At 45.3% G+C, this 9,146-nt stretch overlaps 1 protein-coding gene across 2 annotated transcripts in view; it reads left to right on the top strand.

Annotated features, from left to right (window-relative positions):
* The window catches only part of LOC121008919 (katanin interacting protein), a 311,559-nt gene that overhangs the window by 273,996 nt on the left and 28,417 nt on the right, over nucleotides 1–9,146 (top strand). The gene's annotated exons all lie outside the window — the stretch shown is intronic.

Genomic DNA, 9,146 nt, shown 5'->3' with positions numbered 1-9,146 from the left:
TGGTGCCGTTAGAAAATCCAACTTGTCCTGCAAAAAATAAGCCCTCATAAGGCTATGTGAATGGGAAAAAAAAAAAAGTTTGGACTATGGGAAGGAGGGGAGTAAAAAACAAAAATGGAAAATCTCAGTGTTCTTAAGGGGTTAAATGTCAGAGATGAAGTTTTGACACACTAATACAATAACATTTTTGGGACACCTGGTGCACAATAATAGCTGCAGCTGCAAACAGCTAGGAAATGCAATAAGGGAGGCGCCTGGAGATGGCAGCCTCGGCAAGTTGCTCTTTCTTTTTCTGTTTGTTTCATATGCTTTTGTTTTTCAACATTGTGCTCTCCACTACCTGGAATCATACTCTCTAATGTTAGGTTGATATGCAACAAACTAGATGAGCTTCAACTACTGACCAGGACAAAGAAGGATTTCTATCTCTCTGCTGCTCTTTGCTTCACAGAATCCTGGCTGTCTGAGCTTATTCCAGACAATGCTCTGCAGATTAATGGATTTACACTATACAGATCCGGCCCGGGACCCGCTTATCTTTGGCGAAACCAAAGGTGGAGGACTCTGCTCCTATATTAATAGGTGGTGTATGGATGTTACAGTTATTAAGAGGACATGCTCGGTTGGGCTGGAAACACTCTTCATAAACTGCAGACCCTACTATTCACCTCGTGAGTTTTCTTCATTTATTCTGGTTGCTGTGTACATCCCTCCACAAACATGCATGCAGCCTGCCCTCCAAGAACTCGCAGAACAAATCACTGGGGCGGAAAGGAGGTACCCCGATTCTTTTTTTATCATACTAGGGGATTGCAACAGTGCTGACCTAAACAAAGAACTTCCTAAATACAGGCAACAAGTCACAAGCGCAACTAGAGAAGGTAAAACACTTGACCACTGTTACACTTCGACTAAGAATTCGTATCACTCTGTCAGCAGAGCAGCTCTGGGCAACTGATCATGCTGTGATACAGCTCATCCCAACATACAGACAAACACTAAAAACTGCCAAACCTGTAGTGACCCCAGTCAAGATATGGACTAGTGAAGTGGTAGAAAAACTACAGAGCTGCTCTGATTCAACAGACTGGAATATATTCAAAGAATCCACCTGTGACCTAAATGAATACACCGACGCTGTGACATCATATATTACCTTTTGCAAAGAGTCCTGCATCCACATCAAAAAGTGCACCAGGTACAACAACGATAAACCCTGGTTTACATCGCATCTTAGGAAGCTGCGCCTCGATAAAGAAAGGGTGTATCGTACAGGCGATATAGTCCTCTACAAAGCTGCCAGATACAGACTGCAGAAGGCCATCACTGCCACAAAAAAAAATATTATTCAAAAAGACTTGAAGAAAAATGTTCCACAATGGAGTCTTTCACAATATGGAAGTCTCTACATCAAATTACCAACTACAGAAGGAAAGCCCCACAATCATTAGATAACCTGCAGCTTGCAAATGAGCTGAACACATTCTATTGTAGGTTTGATACAACCAGCAATAGCCATCCACTCCTAGTCAATTCGCATAATTTTCATCTCTGTTCCAACAGGCAAACCGAGCACTCCAGCCAGTCAACATCTACACAACACAGGATGTCAGCCACAATCTGCTGACCTGTCCCCAAAATGGCATCCACTATCATTATGCCAATTAGATGTAAACAATCTTTTGAAAAGACAAAATATTAAGAAAGAAGCCGGCCCAGACTCTGTGTCTGCGAAATGTCTGAAATTCTGCTGATCAGCTAGCCTTTGTTTTCACAGACATATTTAAATCATCTCTGGAACTCTCAATGGTCCCTGCCTGTTTTAAACGCTCAACCATTGTCCCAGTTCCTAAAAAATCTGAACCCACATGTCTAAATGACTATAGGCCTGTTGCCCTTACATCATTGGTCATGAAAGCATTTGAAAAACTGATAATAGCTTATCTGAAAACCTGCTGGACTCTCTGCAATTTGCCTACAGGTCTAATAGATCTTCAGATGATGCTGTAAACGTGTATGCATCATGTACTAGAACATCTAGACTCCCCAGGAACCTATGCCAGAATTTTATTTGTGGATTTCAGCTCTGCATTTATTACCATAATACTATCGCTGCTACACAGCAAGCTCTCCCACCTACGCATACCTGAATCCATCTGCAAATAGATAAACAATTTCTTAACTGACAGGAGACAGCAGGTTAGACTTGGGAAACACACCTCAAGCCCTTTGACAGTCAGTACTGATGCTCCCCAGGGCTGTGTGCTTTCCCCACTGCTCTACTTACTGTACACCAATCACTGCATCTCCACAGACCTATCTGTTAAGGTTCTGAAGATTGTAGATGACACAATAGTAGTTGGTCTCATGCAAAATGGGGATGCGTCTACATATTGGCATGAAGTGGGAAAGCTTTCCTCCTGGTGCAGCAACAACAACTTGGAACTTAATGCTCTTAAGACCATGGAGATGATAGACTTTACGAGATCTCTCCCCCACCACCTACCCCTGATCATAAATGGATCTACAGTAACCCAAGTAGAGTCATTCAATTTTCTTGGGACCACAATTTCCAACAACCTAAAATTGAACAACAATATTGTCACTATCATCAAGAAAGCGCAACAGAGGATGTACCACCTACGACAGCTGAAAAAGTTTGGCCTACCACAAAAGTGAATGGTGCAGTTCTACACCGCGATCATCAAATACATCATGACATCATCTATGACTGTATGATACGGTTCCTGCTCAGTATTAGAAAAGGTGGGACTGCAGCGCATCATCCGAACAGCGGAAAGGATAATTGGTTGTAGCTTACCTTCCCTGCAGGATCTTCACGCTAGCAGGTGCAGAAAGAGGGCGGCTAAGATTGCCTTAGACCCCTCTCATCCTGCTCACTCCATCTTCCAGCCTATGCCTTCAGGAGTGAGATACCGTTTAGTGGCTACTAAAACTTCCGGGCACAGGAACAGCTTTTTCCCTAAGGCAGTTGCCTTGCTTAATGCAGAACCACGCTAAAGCTGCTATGACTTGAAAAATTACAGCATAGAACTGAAAACGAACACTTCTCCCTGTTTATTGCCACTGAAACCTACATACTGTCCTTGTCCTGCACTATCCATGCTGTCTGTCCTTGTACTGTTTTGTTTGTGTCTGTCAAGCAACAGCCAAGTCAAATTCCTTGTAAGTGCAAACTTATTTGGCCAAATAAATTGATTCTGATTCTGAAACTACATGCAGATGGCCCTGAGAGCCACTGGTTAGAGAAACATAGAAACATAGAAACATAGAATGTGTCGGCAGATAAGAACCATTTGGCCCATCCAGTCTGCCCAATATACTGAATACTATGGATAGCCCCCGGCCCTATCTTATATGAAGGATGGCCTTATGCCTATCCCATGCATGCTTAAACTCCTCCACTGTATTTGCAGCTGCCACTTCTGCAGGAAGGCTATTCCATGCATCCACTACTCTCTCAGTAAAGTAATACTTCCTTATATTACTTTTAAACCTTTGCCCCTCTAATTTAAAACTGTGTCCTCTTGTGGTAGTTTTTCTTCTTTTAAATATGCTCTCTTCCTTGAAACATGTTTCATGATATAGCTATGTCTACCTACTAATCCACCTAAACCAATAAAGGTCAACTAACCATAAAGTAAGAGCCTCAAATGTGGTACTCGTCTCAAAGAAGAGACACCAGCAACTATGACTATTTTACACAGCTTTATTTGTGACCAGTGAATGTTTTCTTATTATTTAATCTAGCTAAAAACCAGTTTGGACTGGGTTTTTTTTTTTTTTTTTTTTTTTTTTGGGGGGGGGGGCATATGGAAGGAGCAGAAACAGCAGGCATTTAAAAAAAAATATCTCATGCAAAAATACATACAGTATGTGTAAAACATAATATTGTATACACACGAAGCAACTTTGGTAAACTTTGGGTGGTAAAGATACCTCAGTGTCCCCATAACATAAGAAGACGGTGATTGCTTCTTCTCTTATTTGTATTTGGGCAGAGGAATATAAAGTAGTGGGCATGTCTGATAATTATCCTCATGCACATGTGGGCTGAATCTAGCCCTCAGGCCACCAACTGCCCATTACTGACCTAGACTATGCTTATTTTATATTTAAGCCATTAAAGATGAAGTCCATTGATAGGTTTATATACATCTTAGCCACATTCCCAACATTTCTTGTCTCTGGTATTGTTCTGACATTTCACATTCTTGACTGACATAAGAGAGGGCATGTGTACTAGGATTAAATGTCAGGAATTGTGAAAAACGGTGGTTTAAAGGGAACCTGTCATGTTGAACATGGTGTTTGAGCAGCAGGTTATAGAGCAGGAGGAGCTGAGTGATTGATGTATGGATTTGCAGGATAAGATTCAGTATACCTTGTATTTCATTCATTTAAATTCCTGCTCATTCTGGGTTTTGACATCAAGTAGACCAAGCATACTCAACCTGCAGCTGTTGCAAAACTACAACTCCCAGCATGCCCGAACAGCCTACAGCTATCAGCCTACAGCAGGGAATTGTTGGAGTTGTAGTTTTACAACAGCTGGAGGGCCGCAGGTTGAGCATGCCTAAAGTAGACGGTCCTATCTGTGATTGACAGCCTTCCCTCTATGACTGTGTATACAGAGACAGCTGTCAATTTAAACATAGTAACAGTTTTTAAGGCTGAAAAAAGACATTTGTCCATCCAGTTTAGCTTGTTATCCTGCAAGTTGAATGAAATACTGAAGTTATACTGAATCTTTTCCCACAAATCCATATATCCATCTGCTCAGTGCATCCTGCTCTTTAACATTTTAAATACTTGGGTGTACATACTACACAAGAATTATCTTGGGCAAGTCATATAAACTTCTTGGTAAAGAAGGCTCGTCAGCGTCTTTATCATCTCAGACGCCCAAGGGATTTCAGACTACCCCTCAGGATACTAAAGAACTTCTACACCTGTGTCATCAAGAGTATCTGGGGGGTTCTATCTCTCCTTGGGGAGAAAGTGCCTTAATCGGTGTGAGGAGACTTATAGACCTATGGTTTTTTGGGAAGAAAGGGATGCAAATTAGCTGTTAACAAGCTCTGCCTCTAATGCCAACAGATGTAAAGTATCTATCCTATAAGACAGTGTTCAACCCTTTAAATAGGCCTTGAGACATGACTTGGATATTAAATAAGCCAGCACCTCATCTGCAGACAGCTGTTTGGGCTGTTTTGGGGTGCTCCTCATCAGTGCAGAGCAGAGAATACTGGCTTAACTGGGTGAGAGGCCTGTCAGAATTTGGGGAGTACTATCTCTCCCTGGGGAGAGAGTGCCTTAATGAGCGTGAGGAGACTTATATGCCATACTCCTGGAATTCTGGGAAGAAAGTGATGCAAATTAGCTTTTAACAAGCTCTGCCTCTGATGCCACCAGATGTAAGGCAGCTATCAATGCCCGAAACAGTTGTTTTCAGGTGCTGGGTTATTTAATATCCAATTCATGTCTCAAGGCCAGTTTAAATGGTCGAACATTGATCTTTAGGATAGGTGCCGTACATCTGGTGGCATTAGAGGCAGAGCTTGTTAAGAGCTCATTTGCATCTCTTTCTTTCAAGAGAATCCTGACAGGAAACATTACAGCTTGGTTCGGTAGTAGCAAGAACAGGACAGGAGGGCACATCATAGGGTGGTGCGCTCGGCCGAGTGAATAATCTGCACTGACGCTCCTGATTTGCAGCTGATATATAATGAGCGGTGCTTGACCGTGGCCATGAGGGTGATGAAATACCACAGACACCCAAATAAAGGTCTGTTTTGTCTCCTGCGGTCTGGGAAATGTTACCACGTTTTGAAAGCTAATTACACGAGAGAATGAGTTTCTTCATGCAGGCCATTCAGATGCTAAATCAGAGCATCATAGAGGGGCAGATAAATAAATGAATATGCGTCCTGTATCTAAACAATCATGTGACATTTTTATTGTACTATCAGTGTTTTTAATGTAATGTTATGCTACTCTCTTTTTTTTTATTTCACCGCCCAGCGCCATAATCATACGGCTCAGCGGAACCTGACGTGCAGTACTACTACAGCTCGCTGATCGGGCAGGTGACTGCCGGACCCCTGCCGTATGCGCCGGCATCGGTGAAAACACCGATGCGGGCGTATTAACCCTTGATGTGCCGCGGTCAGCGCCCTGATGTGGGGAGAGGGAGAGTGCTTCCATCGGGTCCCCGCGCTGCTGTGACGGGGACCCAATGGCAGGGAAGGCAGCCCGATGCCTTTCTTAGGCATCGTGGCTGCCTTCCGTGACAGCCTGTGCGATCCAGCCCCCTTCACAGGAAGCAGGCTGTAAGTGTATTACAGTCTGTAATACACTTACGACCAATGCATCGCAATACAGAAGTATTGTGATGCATTGTAAAGGGGATCAGACCCCCAAATGTTGAAGTCCCAGAGTGAGACAAATAATAAAGTAAAAAAAATGTTAAAAAATAAAGTTGTACAAAAAAAATTAACAGTTTCAAGTAAAAAAATAAAATAAAATTATTTTCCCAAAATAAAAGTAAAAAAAATTAATTCTCGCTCGTTCATTGGGGGACACAGGACCGTGGGTATAGCTGCTGCTGCCACTAGGAGGCGACACTAGGCGGAAAAAAAGAGTTAGCTCCTCACCTGCAGGCTATACCCCCTCTAGCTTGGAGAGAGCAACTCAGTTTTTAGCTTCGTGTCGCAGGAGGCAGACATCCCTGCTTTGCAGGGCATCATGCTTTATTATTTTTTCTTACCCCTTTTTAGGTATGGGAAACAGAGTAGCCTGGCCTAAATTCATGCCGCTACTGGGGCATGGGGGAGGTGCCTGACATCCCGCTCGGTTCTGAGGTGTTTGAGGGCACAGGACCTGAGGTCACACGCTGTTAGGACAATTCCTTTTGGTCTTTTTACAGCTTGTGTCCAGCATTAGGGGGCTCACCATGTCTGAGCCCACCAGTGTCCCCCCGCAAACTTCCGGCCACCACCTATTGCGCTTGCACTATATGCAGCGTTAAATTTCCACGCAGCCAGCCGGACTCTGTTTGTTCCACTTGCTCTGTGCCCAAACAGGTCCCCCCTTCCCAGCCTATGCAGAAATCTTACCGTCCTTCCAGTATGGAACCGGAATGGGCCCATGCAGTATCCCGGGCAGTGGAGGACCTCTCCAAGTTATCCCAATCCACCCTGTCTCTAATGGGTCACTTGGTTGATAAGTCCACACCAACGCAGGCCGCACAGTCATCGGGCGAGCAACTGCGAAGCAGATCTTCTCAAAAATGTCGCAAACCAGGACATTCCTCCTCCTCGGACGCATCTGCTTCCCCACTCTCTCCGGGGTCATGCTCAGACGCATCATTTCTTCCTGGAGTAGTGCTGTCTGAAGGGGAAATTGGAGACTCAGATTCCGATACGGATCCGGAGTACTCTCTCAGGGTTGGGGCTATGGTAGAAAGTCTAATTGCCGCTATATGTGACACCTTCCAAGTGCAGGATGAGTCTCCCTCTACCCGCTCCAAAAGGCAGTCCAACAGGACATTCCCACTGCATGACGACTTTTCTGTCATCATCTCTAAGGTATAGGACCATCTAGATCATTGCTTTAGTACTTTAAAGCGTCTGGATCTGCTGTACCCTTTTCCGGCAGACTGTGTCTCTAAATGGGCCATTCCTCCTAAAGTGGATCCCCCTGTAGCACGTCTGACCAAAAATATAGCGATTCCTGTGGCGAACGGCTCCTCACTTAAGGATCCAGTAGATCGCCGCATGGAGTCTGTGGCTAAGTCCATTTTCGCAGCAAGTAGTTCCGTGCTCAGGCCCATTTTTGCTTCCGCATGGGTGGCGAAGGCAGTCTCAGAGTGGGCTCTACGCCTCCATCAGGACTTGGAAACGGGGGTCCCTCTTACAGAACTCCAGACCTTGGCTTCACAAATCTCCCAGGCAGGGAAGTACCTCTGTGAAGCGTCATTGGATGCGGGCACGCTTGTCGCCCACTCTTCAGCTCTCGCAGTCACGCTATGACACAAATTATGGCTCAAGGTGTGGGCAGCGGATTCATCCTCAAAACACTCCCTGACAGCTCTGCCTTTCTCTGGCACTCGTTTATTCGGGTCTCGTCTGGATGAGATCATCTCTGAGGCTATGGGAGGTAAGAGTACCCACCTTCCGCAGAGCAAGCATAGGCGCACTTTTCGCGCTAGGTTGTCCCATTCCCGGACTCAATCCTTTCGCAGCTTTGCAGGTACGCGCCCAGCGGCACGGAACTCTTCCAGAGCCGCCCCTCAGGATCAGCTAAAGAAGCCGTTTATTAAGCCGCAACCAGCTTGGCGACCACGGGTTCAGCCTATCCGCCCCACAGCCAACAAACAGGCCTCAGCATGATGGTGCGCCCCCATACTCTTGGGTGGGGGGTCGCCTTCTCCTATTTCAGAAACATTGGCGGACCCACATCGCAGACGCATGGGCACTCGAAATCGTGTCGTCAGGTTACAAGCTCAAGTTTGCTTCCCCTCCTCCAGAAAGGTTTTTCCTATCCCAACCTCCCAAAAGGGTGGATCGTGCCGCCGCTTTCTTTCAAGTGATCCAGGCTCTCCTGGCTCAGGGGGTCATTTCCCCGATTCCCCTCACGGAACACTTCCCAGGTTTTTATTCTAATCTGTTTGTAGTTCCCAAAAAGGTGGGGTCAGTTCATCCGGTTCTGGACCTCAAGCTGTTGAATGTTTCTCCGACTACAGCGGTTCCGGATGGAGTCTCTTCATTCCGTAATAGGAATTCGCACTGTTCCAGAGAAGCTTTCATCCATAGATATCCAGGACGCATACTTGCACGTCCCCATTGCCCCAGAGCATCATCGCTATTTGCGTTTTGCAGTGGGCTGCCAACATTACCAATTCGTCGCTCTCCCCTTTAGTTTGGTGACAGCTCCGCGAGTTTTCACAAATGTTATGGCTCCAGTTCTGGCCCTCCTTCGTTCCAGCGGCATCTCTCTATTCCCCTACTTGGACAACATTTTAGTAAAAGCGGCGTCCTTCGCTCACAACAAGGACAGTCTCCGCATCACTCTGGAGACGCTAGCACAGTTTGGCTGGCTAGTGAATTTCTGGAAGTCGTCCC

Source organism: Bufo bufo, chromosome 7, assembly GCF_905171765.1.
Source record: "Bufo bufo chromosome 7, aBufBuf1.1, whole genome shotgun sequence".
Taxonomy (NCBI): domain Eukaryota; kingdom Metazoa; phylum Chordata; class Amphibia; order Anura; family Bufonidae; genus Bufo; species Bufo bufo.
This window is presented reverse-complemented; position numbering and strand designations above follow the sequence as displayed.